Raw genomic sequence first — 16,176 nt, 5'->3', positions numbered from 1 at the left:
TCTCCCCTGCGAGGGCTGCAGGACTCACTGCCCCCTGCAACACCAGCCTCCTCACCATGTACCCCAGAGGGGGGTCGGATAAGGGTGGATTTATTCTTTCCATTCCTCAGATCTAGCCCTCAGTCCTGGTCTGCCCATATGTGATCCAGGGTCTGGAGCAGTTGGCTGCTTACCCAGGGCTACCAAGGAGCTGCCAGGAGAAGGGACTAGATTCTCCACGGCTCTGCATCCATTCACACTGGTACCCGTCTCACACATGGGTAAACTGAGGCACCAGGGAGGGCGATATGGGCTGCGCCAGGTCAGATTGGGAGTCTGTGGGAGAGCCAGGAATAGAACCCAGGAGTCCTGGCTCCGTGGGCAGCTTGGGACTCCTCCATTTGGGGAGGCTGGGCGCTCCCGGACTGCAGCCCTGCCCCAAGGCTCGCTCCCGCTCAGCATCCCCTGGGCCTTATACCCACCGCCCATGCCTGGCTCCCAGCCTCCCCTGCTCTAACCACTAGACCCAGCGGGACTGGAACAATTTTTATAGTGGGAGGTGCTGAGAGCCAGTGAACAAAACTGTAAACCCTGTACAGGATGGAAACCACTTCAAGCCAGGGGGTGCACCACGACTGGCCCTCACTCCCTTCCCAGAGCTAGCGGTGGGACCCGGATACCCTGGCTCCCAACCCCCACTCTAACCACTAGACACCACTGCCCTCCCAGAGCTGGGGATAAGAACCAGGAGTCCTGGCTCCCAGCCCGGCTGTGGGTAGAGCAGGACGTACTGGCCACAGCCTCAGCTGGGCATCGCTTACCATCAGGTTGGAGGGGACGAGTCATGGACGGCGTGTACCATGGGCTGGGGCAGGCTGTGTCTCCCCAAACAGCCCAGTGTAGCCCTGCCCATGCTCTGCCCAGAAGGCCCCCTCCTGCTCGCCCTTCCCCCTTGGCCCCAGCCCAGGCCAGCTGGCTGCTCCTCCCCAGGGCAGCATGCTGGGGCTGGGACTAGGGTGGCCATGGCCAGCCTGTGGCTGGGACTTGAGGTGGCTGGGGGGCACCTGGGGATGCCCACCATGTGCTTGTGAAGGAAGGGCTGGAGAGGCCGTGCACTGTCCGCCCACCCAGCGTTTGGGGACTGGGGGTCACGGGTGGAGCGGGGGCATGTGTCCCCCACCGAGCATGCTAGGGGAAGCCACAGGGGGGCACTCTGGGCTCCGGTGGGGGAAGGGACCAGGAGGGGCAGGGCCAGCTGGGGGGATTGGATGCTCCATAAAGCAACCAATGGATCAGATCAATGGTCTCACGTAACCTGGTATCCTCCTCCTCCCCCCGCCCCAAACATCAGATTAATGGACCCATCTAGCCTGGTATCCCACACCCACAATAATATCAATGGGCCCATCTAAACTGCATTTCCCCCCTTTAGGGCAGGAGCAGGGTAACTACCCTGCTACAGGGGTGCAGGGTTGGAGCTGGGTCTTTGGGATGTATTGCATGCGAGGTACAGAACTGGGTATTTGGGGACAGTCTTACTTTTGGTGGGGGTCTGTTCAGCTGTGGCACTTGTGGAGCACTGGGAGTTGCGGGTGGAGTAGTTGAGGGAATGGACTGATGTTGACTTTTAAGGCTGCGGGTAGGAGCTGGGGTTTGGGCTGAACTCCAGGCATTTCACCAGAGGGTCTTGAGTTTTTGCCTGAAAACCTGCTCCTCCTTTCACCTTTCCCTTTCAGATCTTCCTCGCTCAGCTTGTACACCTGGAAAAAAAATCTGAGTCCCAGGAATTCCACTTCGGTGTCTGCAGAGCAAGGTGGGCCCTGAAATCCAGCAGCTGGGAGGCCACTTGCAGTGGTTCATAGCCCCCCTCCCCTGCCTTCTTCTAGGAGGCACCAGGAGAGCACCTGACACTGCTGCAACAGGAGAGCGAAGCCGCCCAGGCCGAGGAGGAACGGCAAGGCAAGGAGTTAGTGATAGATGCCTGGAGCCCCTGCCGCTCAGGTTCTCCCTGTCATGGCAGAAACAGACAGAAGCCAAGAGTGGGAAGAGCTGCCTGGGTTTGTGGCAGGATTTGGGCCGGAGAAGTTCCTGCTGGAAGAGCTAGCCGGAGCCAGAGGCACTGTGAAGAGAAGGGATGAGGGTGACTCCAAACTCTCCTGGGAGATTTCTCTGTCCAACGAGAGGGGTGGAGAGAAGGGGCAGGAGCCACTGACCCAATCCCTGAGGGTCAGACTGTTTTATTGCCATGATAATATGCAGCATTTCTATGGGAGCTTCTCAGCCCTAGTCCCCAAAGCATTTCACAAGGTGGGCTCAGTGGCATTATCCCTACGTTACAAAGGGGGAAAGCAAAGTTACTGTCACTCACTCAGCATGACAGTCCTTGTTGTCCAGTCAGGCAGCCAGACTGGACTCCATGGAGAAGGAATGTCCTCATTTCCTCATGATACTTCGGTGCCAAGTGGTAAAGGACAATTGTTTCCAATCTAATCCTGGCATCCTTTGGGGCTGAAAGCAATGCTACTGAAGCAGGGAGCGGTGTTCTATGAACAATTTGATGTAGGCCATAGTTCTCCATAGCTCATGCTCCAGAACGTCTATTAGTCTATAAGGTGCCACAGGATTCTTTGCTGCTTTTACAGATCCAGTCTAACACGGCTACCCCTCTGATACTTGATACCATTTACAGTATCACACTATCTTGGAAGTTGAGTACATATCAGTGTTCAGTGTCCCTGAATGGTTTTCTAATTACATGACCTGAACATGAAACAACTTGGTCATCTGGCTGTCCATTAGCTGCAACAACTGGCTGGTTAGTCGAGAATCTCTGAGTCATCGTGTTCTTGTTCTGCCATCTGTAGAGTTTGTTTTGTTGATTGCTCTTTCTGAGAAACAAATTGTAGATGTCGATGGTTTCTGATGAACTCTTCAGTGTCAGTCTTGATTACATATAATTGGAGTGCTGAATTCTTTTTCTTTATGACAGCTGGTCATTTCTTATTCCCTTTATATATTACATTATCTGGCTATATTATTCCCTTTCTGGTACAAATTAGACAGTAACATTCATACATAATTAAATCAATTTGTGTTTTTATTCAGAATGTGTTTTTCCATAGGAGTGATTAATGTTCCAAGTCAAATCATGATGCAAAAAGATTGTTTTTAAAGATAATGTCTTTTATCTAAAGAGGTGTTTGAAATGTGGTTGAAGGGCTGGATCCTTATTTTCAGAATCTTAGTTTTTTTCTGGAGAATAAAGGGTTATCCATCTTCCTTTGATTCTGAAAGGTGTGCAAAGCAAAAGAGAGGGAAAAGAACTAACATGAATTCACTTGCTAGAAACCACCTTGAAAGTGACCTCCAGAAAAACTTCCAGAGATCAATTTTTAGTGAGTAGTTTAGCAGCTATGAAAAACAGCACCTCTAATGGCCTTCAGAGACCACTTCTGAATACTTCTTCCTCCATCACTGTTTGTTTTTTTCCTTTCACACTGGTAGCATGAACCGAGCGACAAGATGTGGTTGCTCTCTTTCTCTCTCTCACACACACACAATGATCAGAGAACAATCCTTCCTAGTACAATTAGCTAACAAAACACTGATCTCTTTAGCCAAAAAAATTCAGAGGAGATGCCTTTTTGACTATTAAGAGAACAATTCTTTGTTTTTGAGGTTTGGCTTTTTTGAAGCATAGCTACTTGGGGGTATTGTGAAGTTTCATTTAAAAGCTAAGCTGTATTTGTTTATATGATATAGTTTGGGAACTCTAGACTGATCTGTTGAAGGGGAAAGGACGGTAAAGGAAATTTAAGTATTCTATTTTCCTACATGGCAGGCCCAACGGAATGGGCTTATTTTGCCAAAAAACGTCTTTTTGCAATGTCTTTATCATTCAGTTGCATCTTCTCAGAATTTAATCATAGAAACGAGACTGTCACTACCAAGTCCACGGGGTGTCTACCCGGGTTAGCCAAGCCTGCAGAGTCCTGAGTCTCAGTCTGGCATGCTTGACCACATGCGTGCATGCTGCCATGTGACCCAGCAGCCGAAGGCAGCATCTGGCTGTTGTAATGGGAACTGACACAGGGAGTTCACTGCCTGCTGCATGGCCTGGAATCGGGATTCTGGAATCGGGATTCTTGCCCGCACCATGTCTAGGACCGCCCCTATGAACTCCACTCTCTGCACTGGAATCAGAGTGGACTTGGGGACGTTGACCAGGAGCCTCAGCTTGCAGAATAGTTTCAGGGCCACCCGCATGTGGGACCGAACCTCCTCTTTGGACCGGCCCGCCAGGAGCCAGTCCTCGAGGTACAGGTAAACCCAAATCCTCTGTCTCCGTAAGAAGGCCACCGCTACTGCCATGCATTTTGTGAACATCCGTGGGGCCACAGCTAGGCCAAATGGGAGAACCGTGAACTGGTCATTTTCCTGATTCACGGTGAAACGCAAGAATCGGCGATGTGCCAGGTGGATGGCGATATGAAAGTAAGTGTCCTTCATGTCGAGGGCAGCATACCAGTCCCCCGGATCCAGGGAAGAGATGATGGTGCCTAGGGAGACCATGCAGAACCAGGCCTTGACCAGGAAATTGTTGAGCCCACCCAGGTCTAGAATGGGACAAAGGCCCCCTTTGGCCTTGGGAATGAGGAAGTAACAGGAGTAGAACCCATTCCCCTTTAGGTCTTTTGGTACTATCTCTACCGCCCCTGCCTCAAGGAGCGAGTGGACCTCCTTTTCCAGGAGATGCTCATGAGAACAGTCCCTGAAGAGGGATAGGGAAGATGGCGGGGGGGAGGAAAACTGTAGCATGTACCCGCTTCGCACCGTGTGCAACACCCAACGGTCCGACCAATGCTGGACCATGCATGGGAGAAATGGGACAGGCGGTCCAGGAAACAAGGGGATGGATCCAGCGATTGATCTGGTACACTGCCCTCGAGTGCCCCGTCAAAAGCCTGGGTTGAGGCCTGGCTGGGACTTGTGCTTGCCTTGGCTCTGGCCCGGCCTATTGGAATTATTATTACGCCACCTCCTGTTATCTCCACCTCGCCTGCAGTAAGGCTCATGCCTAGGACGAGGCTGGTATTGGCACTGAGGAGGAGCCTGTGGCTTGAAGGGCTTCCTCTGAGTTGCCGGTTGCACATACCCAGCAACTTGAGTGTAGCCCTCGAGTCCTGAGGCTATGTAGTTTTGTATCCTTTTGGTCCAAAAAGAGTCCGGACCCTTCGAAGGGGAGGTCCTGGATCGAATTTTGGACCTCAGGCGGCAGACCTGACTCCTGAAGACACGCCAAGCGCTGCATGACTACGCCCGATGCAATTATCCTGGCCGCCGCATCTGCCGAATCCAAGGACGCCTTGAGAGAGGTCTTTACTACTGCCTTACCCTCGTCCACCAGGGCTGTGAACTCCTGTTGGGAACCCTGAGGGAGGTTGTCTTTCAACTTCCCTACTGCTGCCCAGGAGTTGAAGTTATGCCTGTTGAGGATGGCCTGTTGATTAGCAATCCTCAACTGGACGCCGCCTAATGAATACATCTTCCTGCCGAACAGGCCTAGGTGTTTCGCTTCCTTGGCTTTAGGGGCCAGGGCTTGCTGTCCATGGCGCTGTCTCTCGTTCATCGCTGAGACTAGCAGGGAACATGGGCTTGGGTGGAAGAACAAGAGCGTATAACCCTTTGATGGGGCGAAGTACTTGCACTCCACACCTTTGGCTGTTGGTGCGCTGGAGGCCAGGGTCTGCCATATAGTCTTATAGTTCGACTGAATGGTCTTAATGAGCAGAAGCGCTATTCTGGATGGACCTTCTGGGCTCAGAAAGTCCACCGTGGGGTCCTCTTGCTCATCCATCCCCTCAGCCTGTAACCCCAGGTTATGGGAAGCCTTACGCAGCAGCTCTTGGTGGGATCTGTGGTCTATTGGCGGAGGCCCTGATACTGCTGTGCCCACCACCGCTTCACCTGGGGATGCCAAGGAGGTCAGTAGCTGCTCAGCTTCTTCCTGCTGGTCTCCCTGGTCCCCCTTCCCTAAAGGAGGGGCTTCCGGCTCGGGCCAGGGCAGATGACCTTGGGGCAGCACTGGACTCGGTGCCAGTCTCTCCGGTCTCTTGCCCAATGAAGATGCAGGTGGTCTGGACACTGTAGTTTCTCGCATGGGGGAGCGTCGGTGCAGGGACTGGGGCCACTGCACTGAGTAAGTAGCCCTGGAGGGAGCCCCTTGCCATCGGTGGTAGGCCCAAGGGGTCCAAAAGGGCCAGTGTCCTGGCAGCCCCTCTTGGTGGTGCCAACCAGCCTGGGGTTCCCTACTGTCCAGTGCGGGTAACTGTATCAGTCTGAGTTGGTGCTGGACTCCAGCGATGCCGAATGCGAGGGCCACGATTGGCTTCTGGCTGATCAGAAGTGGGACTGGTACCGATGCTCTCGGTACCTGGACTGGGACCGGAATTGGTACCAGTGCTCCCGAGACTGGGACCAGGACTGGTGTCCTCGGTGAGCCCCCAGCAACAGCCGGCCCCTCTTCTCCTGGTGCCGGTCTCTGGGGGGCTCCAGAAAGCAGCATGCCCCTTCCACTAATTCTGCATGTTGACTCGCCTCCGGTACCGAGACTTCCCTCTGAGTCAGGGGTAAATGGGAGTCCACGGACTTGGAGCTTGACTGGGACCAATGCCAGGAGTGATGAGGTCCTTCCCCGCCTTAAAGGTGTTAGGCATGGAGGGCTAATCTATTACTCCCTCAAACCTGTCGTCCGCACTGAGTTCACCTAGAGCTGGACTCGGTGGGACACGTTGCACCAGCAGCACCAGTGACAGCGCCAGTACAGCATCCATCCCCGCTCTTCCCGGTGCTCGGGGCCTTGGATGGTGCTGGTCTCCTTTGCGGGGAATGTCCGCGCCCTTTCTTTGGCTGTGTCTTGGGTTGCACCTGGGAGTATGAGCCATGCCGGGGCCTACTTTGGCGCTCTGAGCCCGACAGCTTCCGGTGCTTGGCCGGCACCGGGTCTCTTGATGAATCTGGGGCACTCTGCACCGAGGAAGCTGGAGCCATGGTTGGGTGCTCCGGGCCTCCTAGCTGCAGCACGGCCTACATCAACAACTGCTTCAAACAAAAGTCTCTTTCTTTGTTCTTGGCTTGAACACCTTGCAAATCTTACACCGCTCCATTTGGTGTGCTTCCCCCAGGCAATGTAGACAGGAGTCGTGGGGGTCACTAACCAGCAGAGGCTTGTGGTGTGTGGCACATGCCTTAAACCCGTGGGCCTGCAACATGCCCCGTGGCCCAGGGTGGGTGCTGGAAACCTCCAAGCACCTAATCTACTAAGCGTCCACAATGAGGGATTGCTAACGAACTGATAACAGCTCTGTAACACTAAGGCTAAGGGATTGCATCTCATAGGAGAGCAAGAGACTGTACCAATGCCGCCATGGAAGAAGGAACTGGAGGGGGTCAGGCCAGCGGGAGAATATCTGCACGGCTCAGTTGCGCCACTCAGGGAGCCCCCCGCTGGGAGCTGCAAGGGAAAAATATTTCTAACGCTCGTGCGTGCACCTAATGTGGAATGGACATGAACAGGCACTTGAAGAAGAACTAGTGATTAGTACTATAATAACTACCTCTTGCGTCTTATTCATTATCATCTCTTCTCAGACACAGTGGTAAACTGGGAACTATATGGTGGGGAGGGGTAGCTCAGTGGTTTGAGCATTAGCCTGCTAAACCTACAGTTGTTAGTTCAACCCTTGAGGGGGCCACTTAGGGATCTGGGGCAAAAATTGGTCCTGCTAGTGAAGGCAGAGGGCTGGACTCAATGACCCTTCAAGGCCCCTTCCAGTTCTAGGAGATTGGCATATCTCTTATTTTTTTGCTATTAGCTCAAGTATACTGGCACTGCATTCCTCAATAGCCACCTCATGGAAAACTCTGAACACCATTCAACTTCATAGAGGGATCTGCCTGTGGTATTTCCAGCATTCCCTTCTCTCCTGTTTTGCTATTACTAAGGACATTTGTACACAACAGGATTTTAATGGATCTGGACACTCACACTGGAGCTACTCTGATTGATGAGCTGAGGATCTGGTCTTAAAACCTCTAGCGAGAAGTAAGCAATATGAATAGAAGTGGGAGCTCTTAATTAAAATCCTGCTTTCATGCAGGTAAAAAGGAATAAAAATATGACCGGGGTGAGCTGAATAACATGCAGTATTTTCCATGAGATGCCAACAAGTCTTTACCAAAACTCGTGCTAATAATAAGGAATCTTGCCTTCTAAATTATACTGTGCACAAGCACCACACTGATTTTTAAACTCTTAACTCTCCACCCAATTTTTAAATCTCACTTTTTCAAAGTCACTGTTAAAGGCATATGCCCCCATGTATCAAGTCCTGTTGTGATCTCCTTGCACCTGTAATTTCCTGCAAGATTGCTACTGACAGAGTCATAATGATGTGATTAGTAACATATTTGCTGGATGAGAGACAGGAGGGTGATTGGTCTTATATCACTTGGGTAGGAGTGAGTAATCATGAAATGAACTCAGCGCCAGAAGGAAACAGCTGGGATTCCCAACAAAGACCTTGTGAGCTCTCTTGGTTCAGGCTTGTCTGCAGCAAGTGTCATATCCTCAGGGCAGATATTGCTCTTGGCTTCCTACCTATCCTGACTGTCTCCTGGCAGTAGCTTCCTCCCTGAACTTCCTTCTCCCTGAGTGTTTAGAGGGCACTGGATATAGAATTGATCCCCTCCTCCCCTTTGAGGAAGAGTTTGGGGAAATTCAATCCCTCATTTGTCTTCATCTCCAGCTGTTCTTTTCATTTGTTCTCTGCTTTTCCATTCCTGTTTCTGACTTTTTTTCTCTGTGTCCCAGCGGGTGATGGGAGGGTGAGTGAGACCTTGGAGCAGAAGCCTCAGCAGGAAGATGATGAGCAAGTCAAACCACATGGGACATTATTGTAAAGACACAAAGGGGGCGTGTCCAGGAAATGTGAGCAGGGAAAAGCCTGTGAGAGTCAACAGAGGCCAGAGACTCAGCAGGGAATCCAGCCAACACAGAAAGGTGGAAAATCTGTTAATTGTAGGGGAACTCCGAGAGGCCTCAAGGAAACCACGACCCAGCCGAGAATCCCCATGGGAGAGAGAAATAACATGTGTGTTGAGTGTGGGGAAAAGTTCAGTAGGCCCTCACAGCTTCTTAGCCATCAGAGAATCCACACAGGACCGGCACCAGACAAGAAAGCACGTGCCTGGGGCGGCACATTGAAAGGGGCGGCATTCCGGCCAATCTTGGGGCGGCCAGCCCAGCTCTGCAGGGACACGGACCCTGGCCCGGGGGGCGGGGCAAGAACTAGTGATCCCCGCCACTCATCGTGCCGCCGGGCTCCCCGGGATGCGCCACTCCCCGCTGCCTGCACCGGCCTCCGTCTCCCGTGCCGCTCTGAGCCCAGCCTGGACGAGCCGCCTTTAAAAGAGCGGTGGAAGATCACCCTACAGCTTCTCCACCCTCCACCCCTGGGACACGGAATCAGTGAGGAGGCTGCACCCAACCCTGACACAGCACAAGGTCTGCCCCAGAAACACCCTGGGGCCCACCAGGTGTGGGGCAGGCAGGCTCAACCAGGAGGAACTAAGTGTGGAGGGCTCAGTGTGGGGGGATCCAGGTGTGGGGTGAGAGGATTCTGTGTGGGACAATCTGGGTGCAGGCAGCTCAGTGGGGGGGGGTGTAGATGGGGGGGGGATCTGGATGTACAGAGACTTGTTGGGGGGATTCCAGTAATGGGACTCTGCCAGTGCTTCCAGATGAAAGTGGTTGGGGTTCAGTGGAGGGGACTGGGTGTGGGGGTCTCAGCAGGGGGGTCTGGGTGCTGGGGGAGTGGGGCTTGGTGGGGGTATGGGTGCAGTTGGTTGGGGTCAGTGGGATGGGGGTGTGGATGTGGGGACTCAGTGGTGCAGGGAGCTCAGTGGGGGTGTTCTGGATGCAGGGGTTGGGGTCTGGTGGCAGGGGAGCTCCAGATGCGGGGGTTGAGGTTCAATGGGATGGGGTTTGGGTATGGAGGGCCAGGGGGGTTCTGGGTGTGCAGGGTGAGGCATGGTGGGCGTGTCTGGTTATAGGAGGTCCAGATGCATGTAAGTTGGGTGTGCAGTGACCCCTCTCCCTGCAGCTGAGGAGTGATGGAGGGAGGACGTTAAATGTATCTGGGTCTTGATTCCACTAGGCTGTTCCATGGAGTTAGCTAACTTGTATTAGCTGTCTTGATGGAAAATTATAACTATTTTTAAAATTAAAGAAAATAGCCCCTATATAGCAGACAGGTTAATTTAGCAGATTTCCTCAAGACCTGATATGACCCCAATCACTGTTCTGTAGTCCAAACAAATTTGGGGCATCACATTTAAGCTTTTCTTCCCACTGCAAAGCAATTGTTAGTCACCATTTTCCCCCAGGGACAGAAGGGGCAGACAGCCACAAAACACATCTCTTCCTGCCTATTGCATTCTCCACACCTGAGAAGACAAAATGACACAACTGCCCTAGGGAGTTGGGTCAGGAAGACTACTGAAGCATGTGTTTAGAAAAATTGGCTTTGAAACGAAGATAATTTCTTAAGTATGCGTTAGGAAGCATTTTATCTTTGTTTTTCTTGTAGCCAATTATGATTGTTATGCCTCATTTATGTTATGCCTGTATGCATATAAAATCTCTAACTCTTTCTAAGCCAGTGTGTTTAAACTGACGTTTCTGAATAACTATTTGAAATAATCGTACATATTATTCTCCTAAAGGTTTATTGGCCTTCAGAGATTCTGTACTGTCCAGGAGCTGCATGTGGGGGACTGGGGGTGTATTGGGGGGTCACCGTGTAGTAGAACCAGGGCTGGGGAGAGACAGAGTGTAACCCCAGTGTGGCTGGGGGGCTGCAGTTACACTCAGAGACTCAGGGTGTGGCTTGCCTGCTGGAAGGCTCTTTGGGAGTGGCCCAGGTGGAAGTTACTTCAGCAAGGCATCGTAAGGCACCCAGGATTTCAGGGCAGGGGTAATAGAGCTGCTCATTAGTCTGGATTGTAGCCTGGTATGTCTCAGCTCTACAGGAGGTTATTCCTCAAGTCATCTCCGAGCTAATCCGGTGGTTTGGGAAATGCTGTCCCTAACTATGGCAACGTGGAGGGAAGAAAAGGGCGGTTTTGGTGATGTCACGGTCACCCCTCAGCAGGAACTGCAAAGGTGTGTGAAATACAACCAGTGTTGAAGCTGAGAGAGCTGCAGGAAAATAAATAACTATTTTTGCTTAGAACCCCCGTCTCAGGTAGCTAACGGAGACTGTGACCTAGGCTTATGTCTGGTTCCTAACTGGCACCTGTGCCACCAGTTTAAAGGAGTAAACTGGCCATGTTTGCAGACGCTATTCCTGCCTAGCTCTGCTGAGATTTTGGGTGGTTTGCTACATGATTCTACTCCAGGGAAGTGTACTTTTAGCACGGTGAAGGATTTGGCAAGAACTGCGATCGAAATAGCAGGCACCCAGCTGTTGGGTTTCACCCACGAAAGCTCATGCTCCAAAACATCTGTTAGTCTATAAGGTGCCACAGGATTCTTTGCTGTAAATGGTAGGCATGTAGAACTGAAAGGGGGAGTGTCATTGAATACTGATCTGTATTATACTGTTTAGCTACTAGGTGGTACTGTGTGTAAATACCTTATTTAAAGCTAAACTTTGCCATACCTGGAAGAGCATTAAAAGATCTCAGGATGAACATGGCTGGTGTGTATAACCAAGCTCTGTAGCTAGTCCATATCTGGTACAGGAACAGAACAGTTTGCATTCAGATTAAAATCCTTTTGAAGTAGATTAGAACTTTTCCCTGAGTAAGGACTGCAGAATTTGGACCTAAGATCGGGTGAAGTCCTAGCACCAACAAAGTCAGTGGCAAAACTCCCACTGACTTCAATACAGCCAGGATTTCACCCCTGAAATCCAGACACCCTAATGTTCAGGCTCAGATAGACACCGAAAACAATCAGATAGGAATCCAAGCTGTCAATCAATCAAACCCGGATCCCAATTTCAAACCATCTGAAGTTTGGATCCAGGGTTATCATCTCCTTCCATTATGAAGAAAGGAGCCATGTGGAAAATACAGATTTGGCTTTCTAATTTGAACACTCTTCAATGTTTGGATCAAAGGTTTTGGTTGGAGCACACTTCTATAATATATCATGAGAAAAGACTGCCTCCTATTCAGGGAGATACTGATAAGGACAGAAAAATTAAACAGAAGGCTAGGCACAGAGCAAAACAGATAACTGATCTGGAAATGCTGCTTACTGTAGGAACTTTGGTTTACTGCTCCTGGCTTCTGAGGTGGCAACAGGTTTGGAAGAGTTGGCCAACGGGCTAGTTTACCACAGGCTACGAGTATGATGAAGACAAGAATGGTAAAGATCAGGAGCAGCTGCAAGGGAGGCATCTGGTGGTACTAATGTAGATTAAGGTGTCCCCTAAGCTAAGCAGTATTTTCTAAAAGTGCAATTTAAACAAAACAGGTGGGATTTCTGAAATAGTTAAGCAGCCGTAGCAAACAGAAGTAAAATAAGGGTTTCAGTACTTGTGGTATTTCGTTGTTAGTCCCTTTAAATTTCAGAGCCTGTGATCCAAGTGATCATTCCCCAAACGGTCAATACCTTGCAATATGGGTTTTGTTTGGAGCTCAACATAAGTGCCCTGTCAATAAGGTTACTAACTACTACTAAGGGGAAAAAAAAACAACAACCCCTGGAGCTCTACCAGCCTATGACTAGACAAGCCAAGTGTGAAGGCGCTGTATGACCCCATGGAAGAGTTAAAAGCCAAGTTATTTTCATGCCCAAACTTGGACTACACATTCAAGGAAACTCTCCCGCCCTCCCCCTCCAATCACTACATATGCCAATTACATAGGTGGTAGGTTGTACATATTTCCAAGTATAACATGCTAGATGTTTCATGTCCCCTTCTAGCCACTGCTCCACAGAGAGAACAGCGGCTTATTACCATGACTATTGATAGGGATCAATGGGCCCCCCCGTTGCTGCTTGGCGTAATTTGTAGGCCTTAACCCCTTGCCCTACTAGGCCCAAAAGTGTAGCTAAAATAATTGCCATATATGAGCAACAGGCTTAATACTTCTGCAAAATATGTTTGTCTGTATAAAGGGCACCAGGGCGTAAAAGCAGAAAAGAGGAACCAAGAGGCCCTGGGATGCCCAGCTGATAACATGCAGAGTCTAGCAAGAACTTTTTGCTAAAGTAACCGCAAGCAGGTGTCCAAAGATAGGCAAACCACCAACGAAACTGCCAAAGTACAATAACAGGAAAAACCCAATATGGAAAGAATTGAGCTAGTTTGCTTAATTTGCAGTAATGATCCCAAATAAGGGAATTTTAATAAGTGATGCTTTGTGGTTTTAGCCTTTATAAGCTTGGTGAAATTTGTTGAAGGGAGGGCAGCCACTTCTTGCGTAGGGTTACGCTGTCCCTCCCTGCATGCATGCTTGTATTCAATAAAGGTGCTCAGGCTGTCTGATCTAAAATCAACCATGTGGTAGAAAAAGGCTTGTGCTTTTGGTGCTGAATGTATCAGGTTCAATCCTCACTGACAGTACAAAGGGTGGTAGCGGTGGATATCATGATACAAGGCAAAGTAAAGGAGTTCCATATTCTGCTCAACAATGACCATTAGGAGGAAGAGTTGAGCACCTCCGAGGGGTTCCATTCAGTCTTTGGTTGCAATAGATGGTGTCCGTGATGGACTGAGTTGCTGTCTGACATAGAAAAGCATTTGATGTCTCCACGATACAAACATTTGAATGTGTTATAAAGATTAGGCAGGTTAAAAATGCACTCAAAAGAGCACGTCAGTCACATGACTCAAAAGGTTAAAGAACTAAAGAAACCTGTTGCAAGGAGGAGTGGTTTGTGTAGAGGTAACCTCTTTCCCCTCTCCTTTCCTATCGGGGGAGGGTAGGGGAAGAAAGAGAATACTTGTGCCTTTTTGAATATTACAACTTGCTCTTTGAAACAAGCAAGTAGGCAGAAGAAAATGGACAAGCTACATGTCAAAAGATACAAGCTTCCATCAAGTGTTTGGTAAAAGACAGTTATCTGTTCCATAACTGGCATTCTTCAAGATGTGTTGCTCAGGTGTATTCCACAGTAAGTGTGCATGCTCGCCACGTGCACCGGTGCCAGAAGTTTTCCCTTAGCAGTACCTGTGTGTGTGTGGCGGGGGTGGGGAGTATCCCAGCGACCCCTGGAGTGGAGCCTCCATGGCACAGTATAAGGGGAGCTGCGCACTACCCCCACCCTCAGTTCCTTCTTGCCAGACAACTCCGACAGAGGGGAAGGAGGACGGGATGTGGAATACACCTGAGCAACACATCTCGAAGAACACCAGTCATGGAACAGGTAACTGTCTTTTCTTCTTCCAGTGCTTGCTTGCTCGCTCATGTGTATTCCACAGTAGATGATTCCGAACTATAGCTGTTGGAGGTGGGTAGGTGTTCACAAGTTCTCGGGATGGAGCACAGCTCTGCCGAACCCAGCGTCATCCGTGGTCTGGGAGACGATTGCATAATGCAAGGTGAACTGAAGACCATGTGGCGGCCCCACAAATGTCCTGAATGGGGACATGGGCCAAAAAGGCAGCCATCGAGCTCTGCGCCCGAGTTGAGTGCGCCCTCACAATTGGTGACGGAGGGATTCCCGCCAGATCATAATAGGTACCAATGCACGAGGTGATCCAGTTGGAGAGCCGCTGAGTGGAGATCGGCCGATCTTTCATGCCCTTGTCCGGATGAACAGTTGTGAGGACTTTCTGAATGGCTTAGTCTGCTCCAGGTAAAAGGCCAGAGCCCGTCTCACATCCAGTGTGTGGAGGCGGTGCTCCTCACTGGATGCATGGGGCTTGGGGCAGAGGACCAGCTGAAAAATGTCCTGACCCATGCAATAGGCAGAGACCACCTCCGGGAAGAACGAAGGGTGTGGGCGGAGCTGAACCTTATCCTTATGAAAACTGTGTACGGGGGCTCGGAGGTCAGGGCCCTGAGTTCCGAGACCCACCTAGCTGATGTGATTGCAACCAGGAAGGCCACCTTCCATGAGAGGTGTGACCAGAAGCACATGGCTAGCAGCTCAAACCAGGGCCCTGTGTGATGGGCCAACACCAGGTTTAGGTCCCACTGTACGACAGGGGGCTCAACATATGGGAAGAGATGATCCAACCCCCTAAGGAATCGGCCAGTCATAGCATAGGAGAATACCGCATGGCCCTGCACCAGCGGGAGGAAGGCCGATATGGCCGCCAAGTGCACCTTGACTGACAAGGGCACCAGGCCTTGAGATCTAAGGTGGAGGAGATAGTCCAGAATAAATTGGATTGTGGCAGCCACTGGGAAAATGCCCCACTCGTCTGTCCATCTGGAAAACTGAGACCACTTTGCAAAGTAGGCTCAGCGTGTGGAGGGCCTCCTGCTTTCTAGGAGGACGCGCTGAACCCCTTCTGAGGACGTCCTTTCCTCCCTACCTAACAATTCAGCAGCCACGCCATCAGGTGGAGTGCCGCTAGATTGGAGTGGAGAAGGCGGCCCTGGTCCAGGGAGAGCAGGTCCAGGCGGGACGGCAACAGCCACAGCGGGGCAACCGCCAGGCCTGTCAGGGTCCTGTACCAATGCTGGTACAATGGCCGAGGCAAGCAGAAGGACTTGGACCTTGTCCATCTTTATCTTTTCCAGGACCTTGCCAATCAGTGGGAATGGGGGAAAGGCATAGAGAAACTGGCCTGACCAGGACAGAAGGAAGGCATCAGAGATAGTGCCCCATCCCAGGGCCCCCCTGGAGCAAAACCGGGGACAGCGATGGTTCTGACAAGTCGTGAACAGGTCCACCTGGGGAGTTCTCCACACTTGGAAAAGTCTGTGCACCACCTCTGAGTGGAGAGACCACTCGTGCTGAGGGGAGAAGTCCCTGCTCAAGCGATCGGCCTGCACATTCCAGGCGCCCGGCAGATGGAAAGCCTGCAGGCAGATGTCACGGACTATACAAAAGTCCCACAGCCTGAGGGCTTCGTGGCAGAGGATCGGGTCCCGCCTTGCCTGTTGATGTAGAACGTCGAGGCCAATGTTGTCCATGAGGACCCTGACCACCCGGCCCTCCAGGTGCGA

The sequence above is a fragment of the Mauremys mutica genome, chromosome 22 (genome assembly GCF_020497125.1).
Source record: "Mauremys mutica isolate MM-2020 ecotype Southern chromosome 22, ASM2049712v1, whole genome shotgun sequence".
NCBI classification, from domain to species: Eukaryota; Metazoa; Chordata; order Testudines; family Geoemydidae; genus Mauremys; species Mauremys mutica.
Note: the sequence above shows the minus strand (reverse complement) of the source record.